The sequence below is a fragment of the Xenopus tropicalis genome, chromosome 3 (genome assembly GCF_000004195.4).
Source record: "Xenopus tropicalis strain Nigerian chromosome 3, UCB_Xtro_10.0, whole genome shotgun sequence".
Taxonomy (NCBI): domain Eukaryota; kingdom Metazoa; phylum Chordata; class Amphibia; order Anura; family Pipidae; genus Xenopus; species Xenopus tropicalis.
This window is the reverse complement of record NC_030679.2, coordinates 124,364,471-124,391,322: the sequence shown is the minus strand read 5'-3', so window position 1 is coordinate 124,391,322 and position 26,852 is coordinate 124,364,471. Positions and strand designations below refer to the sequence as shown.

Sequence of the window (26,852 nt, the reverse complement as noted above, 5' to 3'; positions counted from 1 at the left end):
CCCCTTTAAAAAGTACTGGTAAGGCCCCATCTAGAACATGCCATGTTCTGCGGTACTTACAGAGGATATTATTGAATTAAGGTGGCCATACATGGGCAGATTTCAGCTGCTGATTCGGGTCCATCAGATCATTTCGGACACTTATCTGCCTGTGTATGGGCACCCCCAACAGGCCTACCCAAATATAAACTTTAGACCAGGCAGTCCTCAATTCACTCCCCTCATGCTTCGTCAAACATGTAATAATCATTAGTTAAATTTAGCAGTAGGGAGACAGGACACTGCAGGTTAAACTGATTTATTACACATGTTTTCAGCTTCACAGCCCCCTTACAGGACCGATATCTGGCCTAAAATTGGCCAGATGTTAATAGGGCAGATTTGATTCGCCCATGGGATCACTGACCGATTGAGCTCCATGATGCAGTTATCGCTCTGACAGGGCCTATTCCGTCATTGTAATTCGATCGTTTGGCCCTCAATATCACCCACCTTAGGTTTAATCTTTTTTATCTTTAGAGAAGAGCTATTAAGCTGGTAAGGGGTAAAGGGAACATCTCAGTTATGAAGAGAGACTGGCCAAGTTGCGACTGTTTAAACTAGAGGAGAGGCGCTTATGGGGAGACATGATAACTATGTATAAATATATAAGGGGGCATATAATAATCTCTATAATGCTTTATTTACCAGTAGGTCTTTCCAGCAGACATGAGGCATCCACTGAGATTAGAAAAACAGAAGATTTATCTTAATATTCGGAAAGGGTTTTTTACAGTGAGAGCTGTGAAGTTGTAGAATTCTCTCCCTGAATTAATCGTACTGGCTGATACATTATAAAGCTTCAAGGGGCTGTATACCTTTTGAACCAATTATTAAGTAAATTATTGAATACATAAATAAAACCGCTCCCAAAACAACTTCTTTACTCCCAACATTCTTTAGCCAACCTTCATAATGTCCAGCCATGGAGAGATTATCGGAAAAGGTACATTTTTATTTAGAAATTACAAATTGCGCTTTCATATAAAACTAATTTTGTTTTAACCATATCACATCCAAACTAGTATTATACCCAGATAATAACAGTATTCACTGCTTAATTTAATTTCTAGCACCATGTAAAACAAGACATTAACCAGGGAAAATAATATGTCAGGTTTATCACAAAGTGTCTGTATAATCCTGAGCATTGAGCCGACCTGAATACAACTCTCAACCTGACAGCCTGAAAGGACCTGAAAGAACTCGCAGTCACTGCGTCAAAGAGGTACAGGAGCCCGGTCCCATTTTTCTCCTTCCTCCTCCATTATTGAGAACAATATAAACCCATATTATTTTGCAATTTTTGTGAAAAGCTTGGAGCTATTACAAGGGCTGTGGGCTGCGACTCCTTCCCAGTCCTGACAGCAGAAGAAATAGATTGTGCATTAGCAGAGACTAATGGAAATAATTAAAGGGGAGATTAGGAGAGAACATGGCAGTGAGTAAAGGAGAGAGCGCACTATGGAACAGAGTGTACCGCAATGCCACCTGGGTGCCTGTGTATTACACGCGCCGTGTTGTAGCTTGACAAGTAAATAAATAGCTTAAACCAACCAAGTCTAACTGGTTTATCTACACTGTGCAAATAACAGTCTACAGGGTCATTTACATTTACCCGGCATGCAGTTAGGGGCAAAATTGCACCCCTTAGTGCTAATTTACAAAACAATTGTGCCCAGGATCTGGCTGCACCTTGCACCTAGCAGGGGATTGGGTGCAGGGTTCAGTATCCAACAGGGCAGGAGCTAAAAACAGGGCTTTGTCTGCCAGTGCTCCTTAACTTGTATAGTAACAAGTAAATTAGGGGATGGGCGAGGGGATATGTGCCACCCCCCTGCCCACCCCTCATGGATACACCACTGCTGAATGTCTATTCACAGAGAGAAAATGCATGGCAAATTGCACCTGTTTTTTTGTATATAACAACCTACACCTCTTTTAAATAATGAGCTAATACAAAGCTGCCCCTTTCAATAGTGTAATTATCAGAGAACTCTAGTTTGTAGGTACGTATTCACTTAGATTGTAACCTCCTTCCTACTGTGTCTCATACGACAAGGCACTTACTCCCTATGTATTTATACTTATTTATTGTATGTATTATGACACTTGTCCTCCCTGTGTGTAATTCTGTATATTGTAAGCTTGCACAGCACTGCGTACCCTTGTGGCCCTATATTAATAAAGTTATACATACATACATATTATTTAACCAAACTTACTCTGACTTTAAATAATGTACTATGAATCAGTAGAACATACATATAGTTAAGACTGTATTTTCTATAAAGGTACCCAAGGGCAGAAGCTTAAGGACGGTAGCCCACAGATGATTCCATATGGAAACGTATCTGGCAGTTGAGGGGGCCTTGCTTTTCCATTACCAAACTACAGATGGGTCAGACTTGCATTGGGCACGCAAGATACATAGATGGGACCTGTGGCTTTCTGGATAAGGGATTTTTCTGTAATGTTGATCTCCATACTTTATTAAATAAGCCCAATAGGCTTGTTTTGCCTCCAATAAGGATTCATTATATCTTAGTTGGGATCAAGTACAGGTCCTGTTTTATTATTACAGAGAAAAGGGAATCATTTAACCATTAAATAAACCCAATAGGGCTGTTCTGCCCCAGTAAGGGGTAATTATATCTTAGTTGGGATCAAGTACAGGTCCTGTTTTATTATTACAGAGAAAAGGGAATCATTTAACCATTAAATAAACCCAATAGGGCTGTTCTGCCCCCAATAAGGGGTAATTATACCTTAGTTGGGATCAAGTACAGGTACTGTTTTATTATTACAGAGAAAAGGGAATCATTTAACCATTAAATAAACTCAATAGGACTGTTCTGCCCCCAATAAGGGGTAATTATATCTTAGTTGGGATCAAGTACAGGTACTGCTTTATTATTATAGAGAAAAAGAAAATCAGTTTGAAAAAACTGAATTATTTGATTGTCTATGGGAGATGGCCTGTAACTTGCAGCTTTCTGGATAACAGGTTTCCAGATAACAGATTCCATACCTGTACTATCTTTTTAACTTTAAATAATGACAGCTTCATCTATGTTCCCAGCCTTCCATTTGGTTTTGGTATGTAGCAAGAACATTCGCCGCAGCTCTAAATATGGCAGCTCAGTGGATTTATTGTGATTAATTAGGACACATTGGCCCCTTTCATAGTTAATCACAATTAATCACTCAATCTGACATATATTGAGAATGTTATATTGGTGGGTATAGTGCCCTACCCTTATATGCTTTTTAACAGTTCCAGCCAAGCATACACTGCCTTCCTGTTTGCATTATGCACTTCCTATGTAGTTTTGACGTTCACAATGCTTTTATTTAAACACATAATTATATATATATATTTTTTTTTTTTCATTATTTATTTGTTCTTCTTGTGGCAGTTCTCTATTCCACCCCCTTACAGTATATTGCATGTTGTTCTATGGTGCATCACATCAGGCTTATTATACCCAGAGTCAATATCCAGTCACCAGATTTGTGTAAATAATATTTTGCCACAGCTCAATGATCCTGAAATATAAAAAAAAGAAGTGCTGATGTCAGCGCAAGGTGCATTTAATAGGGAATGTCCATAGCATGGATTTAAGCTGAATCCCAGGATAATATGCAGCTCTGTGATTGGCCGTGTACTGGAGGAACCAAGGGAAGTGAAATATGAGTCAGGGGGCCTATAAATATTATCCTGTGAGCTTCTTACATTATGTCTGTGAGGGGGTGAATTTGAATTCCCATTTTTACAATTATGAGGTTAATAAAGTCAGATGGGAAAGCCATTCAAGGCTTTGTTTCTGCTGAAGTCAAACAGGAGCATTGTGTATATTATCTGCACTTGATATTTAAAGGGGAACTCCAGATTCCAAACTAAAAATTGTTAAAGAGCCCCACACAACACAGAAACCCCTAATATACCTATCACTGTAATCTGTCCCTTCAAAAAGTAGGAATAAATACCATTTTATATGCTGAAATCCAGCTGCAAAACACCTCTTCTCTTTCTGCATCATTTGAAATCCTGGCAGGGGAGGAGGGACTAAAATACTGATGGTTCAAATTGTTACAACTTCTCCACGGCTAACAGACAACAGGAACTACATACAGGGTTGAACTGGCCCACCAGGATACTGAGAAAAAACCCGGTGGGCTTTGACCCTAATGGGACCTAGCAGCCCAGAGCCGATCCCTGTCGGTGCTCCCCCAGCCACCCGTGTCTCTCCTCTGATGCGTTTCAATTACACGTACTCGGGGTGGATGTTGGGGGTCCCTGCTCGGGGGGGGTTAGGTTGTGCAGTGGGGGCCCCAGCAAGGGACATGGCCAACGGGGGCACCTTGGGGGTGCGGAGCCTCTGGGCTGGCAGCCCCGGTGGGCCCTGCACCCCCCAATCTGACCCTGACTACATAACCCACAATGCATTTCACCATAATGTTCCTTTCCTCATTGACATTACATGTGCAGGGAATTGTGGGATTGGGAGGATGCAGGCTGAAGGCAGGCTGAGGGAAGTTGACTACAGTTACATTTTATGTGAGTCTCAAAGTAGTCAGCCAGATCAGCAGGGGAACAGGGGGCGGGGCTTATGGAACTGTTCCAAACCATATTATTACAGTAAAAATCATGAAAGGGATGCATATATTTTTGAATTGATGTATATTGCAAAGTTGTTTGAAATGATGTTTACTGAAGTTGTGATTGGGTGGAGTTCCCTTTTAAGGATTCAAACCCCAATCAGAATCTACACTGCTCCACCTTATGGCAGTTAAGATGTATTACAACTACTACAAATACAACCACCACTGGGACCCAACAACCCTATCCAAACAGGTATAACACATTTATACAGCTATAATCTTATTTTAATGACATTTATATTATCGCATTGGTACGGTAATAGATATTAGAGTTGGCTGTGTGCTTTTATAATATCCTTCATTTTTCTCTTAGAACATATTAAAGCCATTAAGTCTCCTGACAGGTTTTATAATGCGCCTTCCCCACAATAAGCTGAGTTAGCATTCTGGCCCTATACAGCAAGCCATACATTCTCCTTATGATCATAGCAAGAACCATTACGGTTAGCCCCCTGGAGTGGAGTCTGTGCTGGATAAGGCATCTGCTCATAGTAATCATCTGTATTCCAGTCTGCTCGGTTCCTTGCCAGCTGTGTAATGCAGCGAATAAAAATGTCCGGGCGAAAGGAAGAGACATGATATCTACTCCATTCCGTCATCTTTCCCCCCCCCAACACATGTTTATTGTGTACTTGCGGTGTGTGTTATGATTGCAAGCATAAATAGGCTGTAGAAGCTTTTTAAGCCTTGCTTTCAGAAACCATGGCATGATTCTGCTGCAACAGGGCTCGCATAATTGGCAGAGAAGGACGAGTGGCGTGCAGAATCCGCAAGCAAGCATTAGCAATTATCAGGAAAGCCTCACGTCTGCTCTGCAAACATCTGCACCTGGGAAGTGTTTGATGGGAGTTAATGGCCAGGCATTTAAGAAGCTGCCTTCTTTAGTTTTAGAGCTTCTAGCAAAGAGCCCAAGCCACCATCTGCGGATGCCTCCTAGCCCGACAAGTGCAAGGAAATGCTGAATCTACCACCAAAATCATTCCTTATCTGATTTTATTTCTGCTTCTTTTATTTAACAGGTTCCCTGTTCTAGAGTTGAACCAAGAACTTTGGTTAAGTTAATACACGTAAGCAATGTAGCTGGGTAATTTGATTAAAGAACGCATTTATTTCCAAGTGACTAGGTTAGTTTAATGTAATTAATAAAATCAATACCAATAGTCAGCTCTGGCACTTAGATAAGGGACAGGGATGGAAGGCGAGCCCCATTGATGTTCTTAATATTGTCATGGGAAGGTTGAGGGCAATTAGCTTGATCAGAAAGAGTTGCCTACAGCAATCCCCAGCCGCGCCTCTGATAACACTCATTTATTTGACCTCATTTAGACGGAGGGGCACTGCAGGGCACCTTCCAGAGGGGCTCCAAAGCCTCCCAACTGTCCTCTGCCTTAGTAGAAGGAAGCCTGATCTACATAGAGTCAATGGCCACCCTAAAAGCTTCAATCTCAAGTACATTGACTTCTTTTAAACTCCTGAACTTGTGTATTTATACATTTTACAATTGTTCCCTTGATAAAAACAATCTGCATTTAATGTAAGTCTTACTTAAACTTTATAGAAAGAAACTGGTATTACTACTAGAACATCACCTCTGTGTATTCTGGCAGCAGCTATATTTTCCAGCAATCAAGTATCTGTTTAATCTTCAACATCAAATAGTGTCTGGTTTTGGTCTCTGATGTCTCTGAACTGGAGTCAAAGTGACACCATGAAATTAGAATAGAGTGTCGGCCAAATAAAATATGGCAGGGAGTACAAAGGCAGTGGCTGTAAGCTTTAATTAGAATGATTAATTGACTTTTGTCTTCATTTCTTCTTATTGTCACTTTTTTCATGTAGGAACAGTCATGGTTTTCATTATGGATTTAGTCAGTGGTTCTCAAATTGTAGGGCTGGCCTTTTGGGGAGGAGGGGGGGGTGAAGCCGTGCCATGGGCATATTCACCCAAAGGCCAGTTAAGGTATCTTGCTCTCCAACGTACACTTGATAGTTTAGCTTGAAAGTCAATTATGCTGAGATTTGGGAGTAATAAATAATAAAATAGTTCTCTTTGTAGGTCTGTCAGGTAGATGCTGGGAATTAAAGATAAAGACCTGTTTGTGTTCATGTATGCCATAAATATGTGACAGGATATCCCCAATAAACAGCCCCCCTGTAGCATATTGGTTTGCTCACCATTAGACATGAAAGATGGCAGAATGTCTGTGTGACTTTTTCAAGCAATATTTATTGAATGGATCTCCTTGTTTACTGAAAAATGCATATGTATTATTTATGTTTTTAAGGATATTAGCAGAATAAGTTTATATGAAAAGAAATGGAGGAGAGAAGTAGAGTCCATAGGTTAGTTACCCAGTAATCAATTCATAATACTAAGCCTAAATACTAAATACTATTTGCCAAATATTTAGGCAACTAATACAAGTGGAAGAGGCCTCAGTGACCTTGACTGTTGGGGAAGGAAGGCTTAACATGAAGATATTTGACAAGTGACGTTTACATGAAGGTGTCAGAGGACAAAGAAAGAATGTATGTGTAAATGCAAATGTCTTCTCCATCTACAGAAGAACATTCCTTATGTGTTGCAAGTGTCAGACTGGCCCATGAGGATACTAGGAAAACTCCCGGCGGGCCAAGGTGTTGTTGAGCCCTCCTGCTCCTAATCATTTGGCCTTATCCATGGCCATTCCCTATTTATGTATGGGAACAAAGGGCAGATGGTAAAATTATGTAAACTATGTAAAGAAAAGAGACTAGGAGAATAGGATGAGTAAGGAAAAGAGGAAAAATGAGTGTGTCATCTAAGGCTTTCTGGTGGGGCATCTCCATTTATTTAAAGGCACAAGTAGACCTTGGATCCCCCAGTGCCTGCCAGCCTACACATTATGAATATAAACCCCCTGTGTCACCTAGCACCCACTCCTTCTGTATGCAGTGCTTCATATAAAGTGACATGCAAGCAATAAATATGCACTGGGAACGGTACGAGGTATAAAAAAAACTTTGTGCCCATATTTCCCCTTTCACCTTGCCCCATTTAGGTAAATAATCCACCTGTCTTCAACTGTGTGGCCATAACCCCAAGCCCCTCTGTTGTTACAGGAAAGGAAGGTAATTACAAGGAAGGGACAACAAGAAAATCAAAGCAGGACATTCATACGGGACAGATTTATAGAATCAAGAAAAAGACAGATCCAGAAATATAATTAGACATTGGCCTCTCGGGGTTTCCATTAGACGAATACATAGAGAAAACACACAGAAGACAGTTATATTGGCTTTAAATAGGAGCTGAGTTGCTCAGTTTCAATGTGAATGGTTGTACAAATGTCTTACAGGAACACAGAGAATAATAATCATGGATTTGTTAATTTATATTCATCTGTTCATCAATGTCTGCCATTCATATCTAAGTAGGTCGTAATCTGCTGCAAATGAGGGACACGCGAGTTTGCAAATTGAGAGAAGTGCTCTGCGTGCAAGAAGCAATATACTTTAACATGACAGGCATCTTCTATCTCCATTGCTAAATTACACTTATTAAAGGTACGGCTGCTCTGAAGAGCCTAATGCAGGTAGCCTGCTGTAACCAAGATAAGTTAAGAGGCAGCTAAGCAGATTAGGGGCTTTCACAAGCAGACAGTCCATAACAAGCAGATAAAATGTGGTGGTTCTTTTTAAAAGTGCCATTAGCTTGGCTTTAGAAACAAGATGTGCAGGTACATTGCAAGCAAGAGGGTAAAATCATTTTAGCAGCAGACAAATGGGACTGGGCATAGAGAACACCATGACATGTTGTTGTACTCGAGTTGATGACAATTGTTGGATAGCAGTATTCACCCTAAGCTTACATGCTAAACCTCTTGTCTGCCCAAACCTTCCCTGATATACAGTTTGTATAATTAAATTGGAGAATAGAATTAAACAGGGTAATGCAATTTTGGTCAAATATGTAGTACTGGGCCATGCATGGAGGCAATGCGATAGCTTCCCTGATTGATTTCTGATTGAGGGTCTATCAAAAAAGCACTAAGAACTCCATGATGTAGTCTTTTCTTGATGGGTCTGCAGTCCCCCCCATGTGCTCCGATGAGTAGCCTGGAGGTGTAATAAATGGATCAGCCCTATTTAAGTGGCCAGATTGGGTGATAATTTAATATCCGTGCCAAACAAGTGGATCTTTCTTTATATAGTGATCTTAATACTACTGTGATGATCTTGTGCTACAACCTAGGCTGAGCAACCAGAAACTTGCATGGCAAAAGCCTCATAAAAGGCTGCAGTTGGTTGTTAAATTAAGTGATATTTGATTTGTGCTTATAATCCTTGTGCTGCTGCAAAACAATGATATGAAATATAAAGTAATGTTGGGCATTTTGGCACCATTCATTAAAGGCACTTGCATCCAAACACGCTCCTAATATTTCTATATAGATGCGTCAAGTACCATTGGGTCTATGCAGTCAGCTCTGATGAATTGTGCAAGTGCAAGTACTGATGCTGGAGAACCCTGGAGAAGTTGGTGGGGTTGGTTTTTGATAGTTTTTAGGCTGCTGTATTTAATAGATGGAGAACTGGAATGAGAGTGTTAGACACCTAGGCCACAGCATGAGTTAGACCTATATTTGAGGCTTATTTGCCCCTTATCCAGAATGCTCAGGACCAAGGGGATTGCGGATAAGGGATCCTTCCGTAATTTGGATCTCCATACCTTAAGTTTACTAAAAAATCAATAAACCATTAATTAAACCCAATAGGATTATTTCGCATCCAATAAGTTAATTATATCTTAGTTGGGATCAAGTACAAGGTACTGTTTTATTACTACAGAGAAAAAGGAAATCAGTTTTAAAATTCTGAATTATTTGATTAAAATGGAGTCTATGGGAGACAGACTTTCCGTAATTCGGAGCTTTCTGGATAATGGGTTTCCGGATAAGGGATCCCATACCTGTAGTCCAGCACTTTCAGCCATGACATTGCCATGACTCCATTCTGGAGCTCAAGGACCTGCATCAACTTAGTTCATAGTGACTTGTGGCTATTCTTTGCACCTTGCCCCTCCATTGTTAAATTAAATTTCTCTAAGTTAGACTTGAAATACTGTGTGCCGCAGCTCTGTGTATGGAGGCAAACAGACACAAAAATTGTTCCCATTTGAGGATTTACTTACAGCAAACACATGAATATTGGCAAGAACCTGCAGATTTTATCCAAACATAATGTGCAGATTACAGCTTTTCCAACATTCAGATTTTATCCAAATACAGCGCGCAGATTGTAGCTTTTTGAACTTTTTAAGCCTGCCGATGAATCTGGCATTGCAACCAGTGAATCAAGCTCTGAAGTGGGCAATTTAGCAAAGTGGGAATGAGAACAACGGAATTTCATTTCTATGTACAGCAATGAAAAAAGAGAAAATTTAACTTCATACTTACCGAAATTTTCTTTTCCTGGTTACTATGGGCAGCATTCACACTAAGAGTATTCCCCTCCCCCTCCAATTGGTAGGACAGGTTTCCAAACCCCCCAATCAGACTCAATTACCCTGTATATACCTTCTCCCTACCCCTTTGCTCTTGTCTTTTGTCCGAGCATTTAACTGGGCTGGGTTAGTGTGAATGCTGCCCATAGTAACCAGGAAAAGAAAATTTCGGTAAGTATGAAGTTAAATTTTCTCTTTTCCCTGGTCACTATGGCAGCCTTCACACTAAGAGTTATACTAGAGTAATCTGACAGGGTGGGTATATATATACATTTGTCAACCAACACATATTGATGCTTAACAAAAATTTATTTTGGACCACATACGGATCCCAAAACTTTTAAGCCCACATCTGATACATTAGTGGATTGAACATCCAGATGGTAGTGCTTTAAGAATGTATTTGCAGAACTCCAAGATGCTGCTTTACAAACTTCTCCTATTGGGACCTTTGCCTGAAATGCCCATGAAGCACTAATTGCCCTAGTGGAGTGTGCCTTAATACCTTTTGGAAAACACGTTCCACTCTCTTGGTAGGCTCGTCTGATGCACTCAACAATCCATCTGCTTATCGTAGAGGTAGATGCTTCCAGGCCTTTTTTATTGCCGACCGGAATTACAAACAGCTTGTCTGACTTTCTCCAGACTTCTGTTCTGTTCAAATACTCTGATAGACATCTGACCATGTCTAAATTGTGCCATTGTCTCTCTTGATCCGTTTCTGGATTAGGGAAGAAAGCAGGCAAAACAATCTCTGAATTCATATGCTGCTCCGTAACTACTTTGGGTAAAAACCCCGGTACCGTGTGTAACCGGACTTTATCAGCCTGCAATATTGTGAAGGGCTGTTTTGATGACAGAGCCTGCAAGTCACTCACTCTGCGCGAAGATGTGACTGCCACCAGAAACACTGTCTTAAGTGTTAATAGCATGTCCGGAATTGTCTGCAATGGCTCAAATGGACTCAAGGTTAACCTCTCCAACACTAGAGGTAGACTCCATGTAGCTGACAAAGACCTAGTTGGCGGTCTTATGTGCAATGCTCCTGCCAAAAACTTTGCCACTCTGGGGTTTTTTGCCCACTGTACTTCTGTTATGGCAGAAATGGCTGAGGTTTGCAACTTCAAAGTTCTCACACTCAAATTACTGTCCAAACCATCTTGCAGGAAATCAAGTACTTGACATATTGTTACTTGATCAGGAGTAACTCCTTTTTTAAGTAACCAAGCTGTAAAGGTTTTCCAGACCCTTTCATAAGTTTTATTAGTAGTGGGCTTCCTGGATGCCAACATAGTGTTCACCACTGAAGCCGAAAACCCTTCTTGTGTTAGCCTGTTCCTTTCAATCTCCAGGCCTTTAGATGTAATTTCTGAGGGCAAGGATGTTTGAGTACCCCCTGAGTCAAGAGATCTGACCTCACTGGAAGTGTTATTGGTTTGTCCACAACCAACAGTTTCAACAATGGGTACCATATTTGTCTGGGCCAATCTGGAATTACTGCTATCACATTGGCTTTCTCTTCCTTGATCTTTCTCAGAACTTTCTGAATGAGAGGAAATGGAGGAAATATGTACAACAGATGCCGACTCCAATCCTGACTCAAAGCATCCCATGCTTCCGCTTGGGGACACTGAAAACGGGAGTAGAACCTCTCTACTTTCTGATTCCCCCAAACTGCCATTAGATCCTTCTTTGGCTGCCCCCATGTCTTGGCTATCTGCCGAAATACTTCCTGATTCAGCTCCCACTCGTGTTTGCAGACTAATTTGCGGCTCAGGAAATCCGCCAACTGATTGTCTTTCCCTGGAATATGAACAGCTGTCAGATCCAGAAGATGTTGTTCTGCCCACTTCATGATGGGTTGAAGTTCTGCTAACAATTTTACGCTTCGAGTACCTCCTTGCTTTTTTATATATATCACTGTTGCCACATTGTCTGATTTGATTCGCAGAGCTGTGCCCGAGACTTTGTACTGCAACCCTTCTATTGCATTCTTTACTGCTCTGAGCTCCAAAACGTTGGCTGGTAGAAAACTTTCCTCTGCCTCCCAAGTGCCTTGTAGATATGTCTGATCTATGTGGGCCCCCCAACCATGAGGACTGGAATCTGTTGTCAGGGATATCCACTTTACCTGCTTTAACGACTTTCCTCTGGTTAGATTCTGATCCACTAACCACCACTTCATCTCTTTCCTCACTTGATGAGAAATTACTATGTTCTGATCCCAATTCGGATCCGTTTTCTTCCATTGTTTGAGAAAACACTGTTGCAGTGGTCTGACGTGCCATCTGGCCCATTTTAGCATGGGAATTGTGGAATTCAACAGACCCAACACACTGCTCACTTCTCTGGCCGTTGTTTTGGATCTTTTCATTAATCCATTCAACAACTTCTTTATCTTTTCTTTTTTCAATTCTGGTAATTTTACCACTGCTTCTTTCGTTAGGAATCTGGCTCCCAAATATATCAAATCTTGTGTTGGAAGAAGTTGACTTTTCTGCATATTTATCTCCCAACCATGAGATTGAAGGAATTCTATGACGAAATCCCTGTGCCCTGCCAACAACTGCGGGTCTTTTGCTTTCAAAAGAATGTCGTCCAGATAATGGTAAATCTGTATTCCAAACCGCCTGATTTCTGCTATTAAGACCTGCAGGACCTTTGTAAACACCCTTGGAGAAGTGGCTAAACCAAACGGTAGACATGTGAATTGGAAATGTGCCAACTCCCCCATCGCAAACCGTAGGAATTTTTGATGAGTCTCCGCAACTGGAATATGAAAGTATGCGTCTTTCAAGTCCAGGGACAACATCCAATCCTCCTGGTCTATCTGTGGAATGATTGACTGAATTGACTCCATCTTGAAGCTTTCCACTCTTAAATATGAGTTTATTGGCCTTAAGTCCAACACTGGCCGAAAATCCCCTGTCTTTTTCCTTAGCAAAAACAGTTTTGAATACACACCTCTTCTCTCGAATTGTTCTGGTACTTGTACAATCGCTCCATCTTTGACCAACTGTTGAATATAATCCAGCAGAATCTTCTTCTTCTGTTTGTGATATGGAATCTCTGATACCTGAAACAAATTGTGTTCTGGAACTTCTTCGAAATCCAGATAATAACCTCTTTCCAATGTTTGCAACACCCATTGGTCTTTTATTGACCTTGCCCAGACCCTCACAAATCTTTCTAATCTTCTGGGTATTAAGGAGGACTGGACTGCCTTGGCTTCAGAAAGGTCTTTTGGATTGTCTAGCCGCCACTCCACTTTTTTGAGTTTTGAAGAGTGAATTCTGCCCTGATTTCCACTGACTATTTCTTCCAGTCTGTCTGGTATCTCGAAACTGTCTTCTTTCTCTAGGAAATCTTTTGTCTTGAAAAGATGATTTTCCTGTATTTGACTCAGTATTTCTCACAGAAGAACGTTCCTGTGGCAGAAAAACACTTTTCCCCCCTGTGACTCGCTTAATGATGTCGTCTAATTTTGGGCCAAATAACATTGCCCCTTCAAATGGCAGGTTGCAAAGACTCATTTTAGAGGCCTTATCCGCATTCCATGAACGTAACCACAGGGCTCTGCGTGCTGCCACCGATAGTGCCATGGCTCTGGAGGAAGACCTGACTAGGTCCACTGAAGCTTCTGCCATGAAATCAGATGCCAACTTAACTTCTGATAAAGCATCCACTATGCTTTCTCTGTCCACACCTTCTTTCAACGCCGACTCTATATTTTGGACCCAACACTGAAGTGCCCTAGACACTGATGTTAATGCTAATGCTGGTTTCACCGTGGCTCCAAGTGCTGAATATGATTTCTTAAGTGAGGCCTCCACTTTCCTATCCATTGGATTGATAAATGAGACCACATCCTCTACCGGTAGAGCTGTCTTTCTTGACAAACGTGCCACCGCTGCATCCACCTTTGGGGGTCTATCCAGCACTTGCTCCTCCTCTGCAGGGAAAGGATATAGTTTAAGTACCCTGGAAGGTATCGGGTATTTTCCATCTGTCTTTTCCCACTCTTTTGCAATGATTTCTTTTATCACCTCATGCACCGGAAAAGTCACTCTATTCCGTTTTAGGGACTTGAATGGGTTAAATGCTGAAGTTTGAGCCTCCGTCTTCTCTGGCAATTTCAATTGCATTCTAACTGCCTTTACCAAAGGCTCTACCAGAGACAAATCAAAATAAGTCGCTGCATCTTCTTCTCTCAGATCCTCTTCCTCTGACACGTCAGAACCTTCAGCTCGAACCGATGGACTTGGTATATCCCAGTTACTGTTACCTGGCTCTGTATCCACCTCTGTTCTGGCTCTCTTAGTAGCCGCTTTTACTCCTTCTGTGACTGCGTCCCTTATCCACTTCATAATGTCTGCTGTATCTGCCGCTGCATCCCCTGCCAGTCTTCTTGCACATCTGTCACATAGTTTAGAATGCTTTTGAGCTGGATTCTCACATGCTATACATGTCTTGTTTTTCTCTTTGCTAGACCTCTTCCTTGGTGAAGACACACTGTAAAATAAATAACCTTTTTAGAACACTGCACTCTTTTTGTTGACAAACCAACTTACCCTTACAATGGCTCACCTCCTAACTTCATGGGCAGCATTTTCTGGGCTACTTGGCACTTGTGACTCCATTGGAGCAATCTAATAAGAGAAAAAGTGTTCCTATTTGAAACTCAAACGAGCTCCAAAAACAAAAGATGCTTTAGCAGCACACACACAGACACAGCATAACTTTCTCATATAGATACCACCCATTGGAAAAGGCATTTCCCCCCTAGGCATTCTCCCTCATAGGCATTGCCCTCCATAAACATTCCCCCCCTACCTGTGAAACGCACGCCACCACTGCAAACACGTGCTGCAAACGGCGCGTCCTGCTCCCCCTGCGCCCGTGTATAAGCGCACCGGAAGCGCGTCATCGCGACTGCCCTGAAACAGCCAATAGCGCCGCTCGCGCCCACCAACAAAATGGCGGCGCGCATGCAGGTTTTGTATAGCAGCGTGTCAGTGCTGTGCCCACCAACAAAATGGCGGCGCGCATAGAACACACACACACGCTCACACTCGGCAGAGAAGAGAAGGAGAGGAGGAAGACCTAGAATGTGCCGCCCCGACCTGGTGTAACACTCAGGTACAATTTTGTTTTTGCATTGAGTGGCTCAATGCCCAAGTATCTACCCCGGGCTGCCTAAAAACGGGGTAATTGACTGGCTTGACTCCTCTACGAGGAGACTCCTAAACCAGCCCTTTTAGGAAGAGAGGCTTAACTTCCTAAGTTATAAGTCCCATCTGGGACTTTGGTGAGCCATAAAAGAAAAAATTTTAGGGATTACAAAAAACCCCAAAAAGAACTGCCCCATCCTACCAATGCGAGGACAGGAAAAAAAGACAAGAGCAAAGGGGTAGGGAGAAGGTATATACAGGGTAATTGAGTCTGATTGGGGGGTTTGGAAACCTGTCCTACCAATTGGAGGGGGAGGGGAATACTCTTAGTGTGAAGGCTGCCATAGTGACCAGGGAAACACAGTTTCATGAAAAATGCTCAGAAGTAGAAGACTGCACTACATTGTTTAACAATAAGTGACAGGTAAATTATTTTATACAAATTATGAACTCCCCTTTAATTATCCCTTGGTGCTAGATAAATGCTGTTTTGTGATTTAGTGGATACGTGTGCTCAGAGGAAAAGAACAGCTCTTTTTTTGTTCCTTTTTTTTTCTAGCTTTCTGACCTTCATTCTGAAAGCATTATTATATAACATGCATTAAATGTAAGTATTTTATACAGCTTGAGTCGCATTCCTGGAAACACAAATAAATATATCAAAGCTTCAGAATAACATCATTTCTATATTGCTGAACACTGAAAAAAAGCCTCTGCTCTTCTTCATTGCAGGTGCCATATTTGGTATAGGCTATAGATAGATTACATATAGATTATAACCAAGACATGGTGCTCAAATCAGCCTAAAATTTCTCCCCCTTGAGGTAATGGCATATGGGGTATTTTAAACACTGCTGCCCTGCAGCATAGAACAGCACCTGACTAGTGATGAGCGAATCTGTCCCGTTTCGCTTTGCCATAAAACTCGTAAAACGGCAAGAAAATTTGTGAAACGGAGAAAAATTTGCGAAATGCATTTGTCGCGCATTTTTTTTTGTCACCCGAGTCTTTTTTGTCGCCCACGTCTATTTTTGTCACCCAAGTCTTTTTTTTTTTTTGTCGCCCCCGTGCGACAAATGTTTCTGCGGCAAATTTTCACGAGAAGATTCACAAAACAATTCGCCAATGGCGAAATGCAGAAAGTCGCTGTGAATCCATGCCTGGCAAAAAAATTGCTCATCACTACAGTGGACAAAATGCCCCTGCCCACCTAATACTATTGTATATAAAGTGCCCTGTCTGATGCACACAAAGCATTGACTAATGGACCTCACCACCAAAATGCTCACTTGAGAGTATTGATGACTGTTGTATGTTGCTCCATGTATGTTCAATGCGGTAACCTTTGGTTGGCTGGTGTACCTAATAGGAAACTGCAATTCATCCTTCCCTGTATGACGACAGGGTTGCAATTGGCTACCCATATTATACTGGGTTTCTACGCAAGGACAGATAGGACATCACATTTCTTCCTATATCTTCCTCTTTGTTGCTCATGTCCCTTCTTGAATTAGGACTTTCTAGCGCAAAAAGTAGAGCAGAAGGGAGGGGACAGCAGCGAGCATCAATATAAAACATAACTTAAGAGGGTGCAATAGGGGTGACACCTATAAAATAAAGCAGCCATCTTTTCCACAAGCTACATTAGGAGGCATGCTATTATAGGCACCATAACCATGTATTTATGTTTTATAGTAAATAAAAACAAATGGAAATAAAGCCATAGAGAGCGTTCATCATGCAAATGTCGTTCCCACTCGCAGTGTCTGTTTACTGAGAAACCCAAGGCTGAACTTTCAAATCTGTTTGACAATACCCATAAAGCTAATGTAATAAACAACAACTGCTGATAAATATGCTCAGCGCATCACTGGAAACAATAGCATCACAATGATGCTTAAGTTTGTTTTTCATTGCTTTCATTAGATTTTTTGCGTTCAAACAATTCATTTGCAGTTTTTCAAGAAAATTTGCACCTGTGAACAAAGTACCATATACTCGAGAATAAGCCGATCCGAATATAAGCCGAGGTACCTAATTTTACCAAAGAAAACTGGAAAACTTATTGACTCGAGTATAAGCCTAGGGTGGGAAATGCAGCAGCTACTGCTAAGTTTTAATAATCAAAATAAATACCAATAAAATTACATAAATTGAGGCATCAGTGGGGTATATGTTATTCAATATTTATTTCAAAGAAAAACAGTAAACTAGCTCTGTAAGCGGAGAAGAGGGTCAACAAAAACAATATGAGTACTACCCCACGCTCATTGCACATTGGCAAACTGGCAGCAGACCCAGTCCCGGAGGCGATGTAAGGGGAAATAAGTATTGCTAGTGGGAGCCTAGGCCAGGGCACTGGAGGGTCTGGTTGCATGTGGCCTAATTTGCACACAAAGGACAGAGGGTGCTAGTCTGGAGGGACCCATGGCACCCGACTTGAGGGTGCCGAGGGTGACTTTTTTCAGCATATTTTGGGTGCTGAAAAACTAGGCTTATACTCGAGTATATACAGTAATATAACTTGTTTTTCTGTATTGGGATGTGCAGAACTGCAGGACAAGCAGGAGAGCTCATAGCCAACCCTAGATGAACTTTTTCTGCACCTCAAGGACACAATGATAAGCCCAGTTCAAATAAATGAAGTCCAGTATAATATTTTTTTTTTTAATGTAAACACTATTGTTCTCCAACAGTGATTCCCCAACTAAAGGGCTGGCAGTTTAGAACTGGAAGGCCAGTTAGACAATGCATACACACCCTTCTAGATACACCTGGAAGCCATTTTGAAGGTTATTCAGGGTAATCTTTGCTGCCCTATTTTGAAAGTTAGGTAGGGTGAACTGAATTTGCTGCCCTAGATTTTCTTGGAACCCTCAATAAATAACTGATATATATACCCTTTTTTTTCTATATCCATGCTATTTATTTGAAACTAAGGAGGACCTGACAAAAGGTTGGACCTCCAAAGTGGAGCTTAAACTGAAAATATTCTACAACCGCTGTTTACCTTGATTGCAAAAGAGAAAACATTTCACAGGTCTAAGTTTGTATTCCTATAGCACATGTCATCATATTTGTATTATAGATAAGTGGGTGCTGTCATATTGCTTGTTTTGGCTGAAGTCTTCCCTTACCTTGATGGGGAATATTGGGCAAGGCTTAAATAAGATGCTCTGACTGGGTTTCTATGTGGGCAGTAGCTCTACTTACCCGCCCTTTATCACAAATATATATTTATCCCCTGCTTCCCAATATGGGTAAAAGATACCTCCATAATAGGTCTTGCATTCTGCAATTTAGTATCGACTCTAAAGTGTAAGCTCTTGAGGACAGACACCTCTTCTGCTCCCCCCTCCCCCACGTGAGTATTATCTGCTGTTTATTCCATTATTTGTGTTTTATATTTACATTAGGCTATTAATTTTGTCGCGAAAGGCTACGGGAGTGCTGTACAAATAGAGATACAGACATATAAAACAAGTAACCCTGTTTTATAAAAGGCAACAAATTAATTTATTATTTGGTTTACTTTCTATTTTAACAAAGTTTATGGGTCCAGAGTTTGGTGTACAAAGGATATTTGCCTTTGGTATGGTGACATTTATTTATCACTTGCCCCAGTCTTAAGGTGGCCACACACGTGGCGATCTGACGATTAGAGATGTAGCGAACTGTTCGCCGGCGAGCTAATTCGTGCGAACATCGGGTGTTTGCAAGTTCGCAAACTTTTCGCGTACGTTCGCAATTTGGGTTTGCGTGGTGTTTTTCCGCTGCATTTTTTCTCTGCCTAAAAACGCCGCACAAGCCACACATGGCGTTTTTCAGCAAATCCAGTTTCCATGGTGCTAATAGTGCGAAATAGCAAAAAACGCTGCGTATTTCCGCTAGGTCTGCCAGCTGCCTTTGCGATTTTACGCAACGCTGTGTCAACAAAGTATTTTTCAGAGAAGTTTTTGCCCTTGATCCCCCTCCGGCATGCCACTGTCCAGGTCGTGGTACCATTTAAACAACTTTAAAATCAGTTTTCTGGCCAGAAATGGCTTTTCTAGGTTTTAAAGTTTGCCTTCCCATTAAAGTCTATGGGGTTCGCAAAGTTCGCGAATATTCACACTTTTTGGCGTAAGTTCGCGAACGCGTTTGCAAACTTTTTTTTGAGGTTCGCTACATCCCTACTGACGATGTGTGACCGATGGTCGCACGAAACATCGTCAGATCCGCCACACACTGTTCAGGGCTGAAACAGCAGATAAGGAGGTAGAAACAATAGGATTTCTACCTCCTTCTGCCGATTCAGCGCTGAAGGCAGATTTTGGTCAGGCGCCTTCTATGGCGCCCGATCAAAATCTTTTAACCCACCCGATCGGCGAGTCGACCGATATCAGCAGCTTCCTGCGATATCGGTCGACTCGCCGACATGCCATACACGCACCGAATATCGTACGAAACGAGGTTTCGTACGATATTATCGGTGCGTGTATGGCCAGCTTTAGAGTTAGGATGGTTATAATGATTATTTCTATACAAGCATGAAATTCATTCTAAGTAACAACATATGATAATTGAAAAAAATAAATAACCAGTTTTGGAACTAAATTCAATATACAGTAATAAGCAGAGTTACTTTGGCCACCTTCTAACCTGGCTTATAGCCTTGACCCCCGCGCCTCTCCGATGTGATGGATGGAGTTCACAGAACAAATTATGTAGGCATAGTCTCCTGGATGTAGAAACCAATTCAGTTCTCTGAGCTATCGCTTCTATGCTCTCTAATATATATCTTCCTTCTCGTAAATTAACTATGGCAACAGCAGTGGTGATCCCAAAGCTGTCTAGAATGCTTCTAGATCAATATTCCATACAGCACACTGCTATGATATAAAGCCATGGATAGCCTGTAAAATATATATACAATGTACCCCCTATAAGGATATTATAAGTCACAGAGAAGTTCCATGACCATATAATAGTACGAGGCCAAAGGCCAAGTAATATTTTATATGTGGGAGTACATTATTTATTATAAGACTCCAGTGAGTCATGAGACTCATGACATCATTAAGACCTGATTATAACTGATGACATCACTAAGCATCATTTATAAGGATATAATTTGCAAGATAGTCATGTCTCTTGTATATTATATAGTGAGTAAAGTACATATTGTAAGTATATTATAAGTCACTGAGTAGTTCCATGGCCAAGTTCACATGACCCCCATACTCCACCCTCTTACGCATGTTGCGCTATTGGGCACTTTATCAAAGGAGAAACGCGTTAGGAGGGTGGAATATGGAGGCCCTGTGACACTTGGTCATTTGGTATAATTTGGCACTTTTCTTGATTTAACTTTTTGTAGCTGTTTGTAACCAGTAAATGTTGTTTTGTGTAGCAGTGCAAAGTTGTTGCTTATCTGGTTGTTGTATTTTCAGGGTCTAAGTGGTGAAGTACATGCATGAGATTGCTTTTTGATATCTTTCAATGAATAACTTCTAATATCCTCATATTTTACAACAGGGGGTACTTTATGTTTGCAATTTGGGTTTGCGTGGCGTTTTTCCGCTGCATTTTTTCTCGGCCTAAAAACGCCGCACAAGCCACACATGGCGTTTTTCAGCAAATCCCGTTTCCATGGTGCTAATAGTGCGAAATAGCAAAAAACGCTGCGTATTTCTGCCAGCTGCCTTCGCGGTTTTACGCAACGCTGTGTCAACAAAGTATTTTTCAGAGAAATTTTTGCCCTTGATCCCCCTCCTGCATGCCACTGTCCAGGTCGTGGCACCCTTTAAACAACTTTAAAATCAGTTTTCTGGCCAGAAATGGCTTTTCTAGGTTTTAAAGTTTGCCTTCCCATTGAAGTCTAGGGGGTTCGCAAAGTTTGCGAATATTCGCACTTTTTGGCGTAAGTTCGTGAACGCGTTCACGAACTTTTTTTTTGAGGTTCGCTACATCCCTAAGAATCAGCCCCTGCACCTAGAGCTACTGCATCAGCCCCGGTGCAAGCAAACTCAAGATTTATCTGCGTTTATCCACAGGCCTAGAATCAGCCCTCTGTGGTTTAAGCCTAAGGGCTCTGACACATGGGGAGATTAGTCGCCCGCGGCAAAACTCCCTGTTCACGGGTCTTTTTCGGCGATTTGCGCGAAATCGCACCGCCGCGTCTGCCATCCCGCTGGCGACTTACATGTTCGCCCGTGGGATGGCAGGGGAAGGCAACTCGGGGAGATTAGTCTCCCGTGAACAGGGAGTTTTGCCGCGGGCGACTAATCTCCCCGTGTGCCAGAGCCCTAAAGGATTAACAACGCCTGCTTTATAGAATAACAGACACAATGAGAGGGCACAGCACATCCACTCACTAAGCTGATTAGAACTATGCATCAGATTTTAGTAGACAGAGAGGGTTTTATGAAACCCATTGTTTATCTGCGGCCATTATACTAATTAACACTTCCGTACGCCCTCCATTCTTATTGTGATGAATTGTCTTGTTATCAGGCAGACCTCGCGGAGAACACAGATCTGCTGAATTATGGAAACATGCAAAGAAAGGAAATATTGCAATTCTCATTGAGGCTGACTTGTTGACCCCTAAACCCATACACATAAAAACCCCTTGGTATTAGTCCACTTGTCAGCTCCATCTAATTAGTCACCAATTGCCGTATTTCATTTTTACTAATCTATCCATTAATAACCCTTCCCGGCTACTGAATCTGCATATAAAGTAAACAGCCTGAATAATGATAAATGCTATTAGAATAATTTCCAATTCATCAAGACGAATGTACAAATAGCATAATTTACTTGTCATGCATGACTATTATTACAAATTACAATTCATCAAATAAAATGCATCTCGCTATTTCCCTTTCCGATGATACAGTTTTACCTCTGGGAGTCTCTGTTTTTATCCATACAAAAGCAGAAATGTAAAATATCCTATCCGAGCGCCCCGGTGAAAATGAGGCCTTCACTCGGTTTCCCTGCTGTCGGTTGAAAACATTTTAATAGGCATTCAAATGTCGGTCACCAAATGAAATAAGTATTAGTTTGTTCTGAACTGGGAGAAGAAGCGAAAGTGACTGGCGTCAGATTCAATGCTGCTCTCCGTAAGAAGTATGCCATATTTGCATGTTCTTCTGAATGTAACGGCAATTGTCTGGCATACATTATGCATGGGAGCAGAGAACACAGCGCAATTGCGCGGAGAGCGATGTCTCAGAGGCGGGTGAGCGTTGTGTTGAGCCGGTACGAAACCTAATCTACTGCGTGGTTTCAAAATATGTTTATTCCATCAGAGAGTGATTTCATTTAGATGCACGCGGAGATATCTACCTGTTTCCTGATGCCATTTGGGGATTTGTTTTCGTTTCAGAAGGGATGTCGTTAACCTATTGGTGATAACTATGAAGGGGACCTTCCCGCTGATGATGACTTTGCCATGATTTCACATGTGCTTTGGGCTTTGATGCCCGGATCCAGTCACCATTTGTCAAACAAAGAATGCCATCTTACTATAAGAAAAATAAAACAATGGACAGTGCCAATATGTGGGACACTTTGTGGCCCTTGGTGAACGTCTCCCAAAAAGATCAACCTGGGGTACTTTCGTTTTCCAAAAGAAACATATCTTTCAATAGACTGTACCATATGGGTCACTTACAGATGGAGGTACACAGCTCAATAGGGATTGGCTGAGAAGACACACCGACCCCCAACTCATCCCTTAAATTGCACATCATTTCACAAATAAGAGAAATTATGAGAAATAAAAGAGCCCTGTCCTTACTAGCTGCTTTATGTCAAGCAGTAGCTACCTTGTGCCCTCCATCTTTGCTATGCAATTTGCATCCAGGGCATTAATAACCTCACCAAGCAAGCAGATTTTAGCATGTATGGCCACCTTAAGTGAAAGGGTTAAGTGAGATAGTGTGGTGCAACTACACCTCTCCACTGCCTTAGGTAATAAAAGTTAAATAAAGGATGCCAAAAGTTCTTGCAAAACACCAAATAGAACAGGCTTTATTGGCCAAGACAATCCTTAGGATTGAATACACACCAATTCTTAGAGGCAGTGCAGAAATAAAGGTCGGTACAGTAAATGAGGAGACAACACAATGTGAAACCATGTGGTAACAGTTTAGGGAGTTAAGGTTCACTTCCTAGTGTTTTATATCTCATGTGACCTAGATCCCCTGCAGCAGAAATAAATCAGAGAAAAGATAATGCCTAATTCTATCTTCAGTACTGCGGCCCAATCACTTAGGCAAGCAGAGCCTAGGGGAGAGCTACTAATATCCTCTTTCCAAGTTGGAGCACAGGATGCTCTTGTTGGCTACCTGTCTTACTTTCCTAGAAAGTTCTATAATATAAATTATCCTGTATCCGATGAAAGCCTAATTCATGAGGTCCCTTGCTCCCCACTTTATTAAGGGTAGAGCTCCCTATAGAACAGAACACTTACTTGGTCTTATTGATCACAAGTTCCCTAAACCATATACAGTTGGGTCAGCAACTGAAGGGTAAAAAGAAAGGATCACCTCTTCCTAAACACTATATGTCAAGGAGTGGTCATAAGTTTAAGAAAGGGGTAAAGGTACCTACTAAGCAGGGAGACCCTGGAACAGCTAACAGCACTTTGTTGGTGCATCCACATGGGACAGGGGTCCTGGAGGTTTCGGTGAGAAACACTGGATGTGTGAGAAGCAGATTGAAAGAGAGAGAATCTGCAGAAGTGTTGTGCATTATATTATTGTCGTCCTTTGTTAGCAACCAGAGCCCGGGCTTAAATCTGCCTTTCTATGAGAAGTGTCTGTCAATAAAGTGTGTTTGAGTTCACTGCAATCATGTGAAGATGCCTACTTCCTTCAGCCAAGGCTCTGTACCTGCTGGTATATAAAATAGTAAGTGGCTGCCAACCATGGGTATTAACTATACACATGGGCATTTGCCCAGTAACTGGAGGGATTTAAAGCCATAGGGTGAGGTTAATCCTATAGGGAGTACAATAACATAGTTAAAATTTAGCCAAGGTTGAAAAAATGACACCGTGTAATCATTTTGCTCAGATAAGTTACCTATAGAATGTCATGTTGTGGTATATGAGGCATAAGATATTGATCCCAATACAAAATCAATTTGGAAACCATGGATGCAAGAAGAGGATCAAACAGTCTTCATTAGATCTATTTAGTCCTACGTATGGCCACTGAATATGCCAAGAAATAGCTGTTTTGTAAGGACTTATCCTGTGCTGGGATACTGTACTTGATGGCCAGCTTACTGCAGCAGTAGACAGATGATAAAGAAAATTAACTGATGCATTTGGCACGATGCGCACTGTGCATAAAAGAAGTCTGGAAATGAAACTGTAAGAGAAATCCCTCCCTACTTTCAATACAAGTAACTAAAGAAAAGTTCTCCTGCTTAAAGCAGCCATTTGCATGCAGTTGTTATGATAAAAATAGTTTGTCTTTGTCCCAGTTCTCACCAGCATTTAAATGGGAGAGGTGGAGAGAGAAAGAGAGACCGCTTATTATTAGTCTGGAACCTATCCAGGTCTTAAATCTCACTGTGCCTCCCCTCCCCTTGCTCCCCACTACTCCTCTCTCCCACTCTCCTGGTCCGTGAGAATCCTAGGCAATTTCCTACCATATATTACCGCATCAGCCTCATTTCTTTGGTTTCTTCTTTCTGTGTCTGAAGGTAGAATTAATAATTGGGAGACTAAAATAAGGCACCCTCTCCGAATTAAACGCAAACTACAGAATACAAATTCTTTTGAGGGTTGTCAGGATGGAAACTAATGTATAGCTGGAGGCAACATGCTTATTTAGCACTTTATCTTGAAAATTCAAATCTCTTACAAAAGAATATATATTCTATCATACTATCTATAGCTACTAATGAACTGTAGGCTGTGTACTATTCCCTCTACAGCATCTTAAACCATGCAACCTTATGTATTTCTCCTTCAGGAACCCTTGTCCCTACTAAACTGTAACCCAGTTGCACCCCTGCTCACTATACAATATTACCAATGCAATGCTCTCTTTTCTTGCTGGCATTGTTGAAATCTCCACTTAATTTTATTGGTGACTGAAGGCTAGTTAGGGTGAGATTCAAGGAATATTCCTGTTCGCTTTTCTAGATACCCCTGGAAGCCTAGCATGATGGTCTAATATAGTGGGAGCTGGAGGTGACCACTTATAGTTGGAACTGTGGCTGAATGATTAATACAACAACCAATGGTCTATTGGGATGTTGGCCCACTTCCAAAGAAGGAAAGTCAACAGTTTATTGAGATATAAATGAGATGGGAATATGCCCCATATTGTTTCTGAACTTTTAAATATTTTGGTAAGGTTGAGGCACTGTGTCTATATCTTATTGGGGTGATCATTGGATGAAGAGTTTGCTTTGCAAGTTCATGGTAGCCCGTAGGCCTAGATCTTTGGTCTTGTCCTCACATACAGTAACACATTCCAACTTGCCCAGTATGCCAGGCTAGGACTTGTCCTTGGCTTTTAATTGAATAAAGGTCATAACATAAGACGTGGAATATAGTTTGAAGTCAGAAGTGACTGCAGTCAACTGCAGACCAGAAGTGATATTGTCAGAAAAGAAGAGCAAGTTAGAAAAAGAGGAGTTGATTAGTTCATACTGAGACCTGTAGTCTGCAAAATACCTGCTTTTTTGTGGGTAACCTGTGGGTACCCGAGCCAATGTAGGACTCTACTTTCAGGCTGCTGTAAAATGGCTTTAGCATTCATCTGTCTCAGTTACTGACCTGACATGGAGCTACTGTTCTCCCTCCCTATTCCTAGTTTCTTTTAGTCTTTTTTAGGTTTTAGTATAGTGCTGGGATTTTGGCACATTAAATAATTTGGCAGTTGGTGTAGATGATGCACCTGCGTTATTTTGTCTCTTTCAAAAGCAAAAGCAACCACTATGGCCATATAGGCACTCAAGGATCTCCACAGGGATCACAAAGTTTAAAGTTATAAAATACTTTATTCAAAGGTACATTAAAACATGACGCATCGCCATAAACCCTACGCGTTCATGCCCTAAAGGCACTTAGTCATGGCCTAAATGTGAGCCACAGGAAGTAGATATTTATAGAAAATACAATCAGTCAGAAAAAAAACTTATAGGGCAGACTCTTAAAGAGACAGTGTCTATCCTTATTAAATAATATACAATATATACAAAGATAACAATAAAAACAATGGCAAACCAAACAAAATACTTGTAGGAGGGTACAAACAGTTAGTAAGTAAATACATAAAGTTATATAGAGGCATATATAAAAAGTATAGCCAATGAGAATGAGCAATAGAGGCAGTGTATATGGTTCACCCTAAAAATCCAGACAAATATTGGCCTAATAATAACATGGGACATCAAACTCTGTGTTCATGCCTACTCAGAATTCTAAGTAAAAATCCAGAAAGCCTCATGTTTCTGAACCAATTCAAGCAAATTGCCAC

The 26,852-nt window shown here is 41.3% G+C and overlaps 1 protein-coding gene across 4 annotated transcripts in view; it reads right to left on the bottom strand.

Moving 5' to 3' along the window:
• lrrtm4 (leucine rich repeat transmembrane neuronal 4) overlaps positions 1-26,852 on the bottom strand; it is a 381,209-nt gene that overhangs the window by 202,068 nt on the left and 152,289 nt on the right. The gene's annotated exons all lie outside the window — the stretch shown is intronic.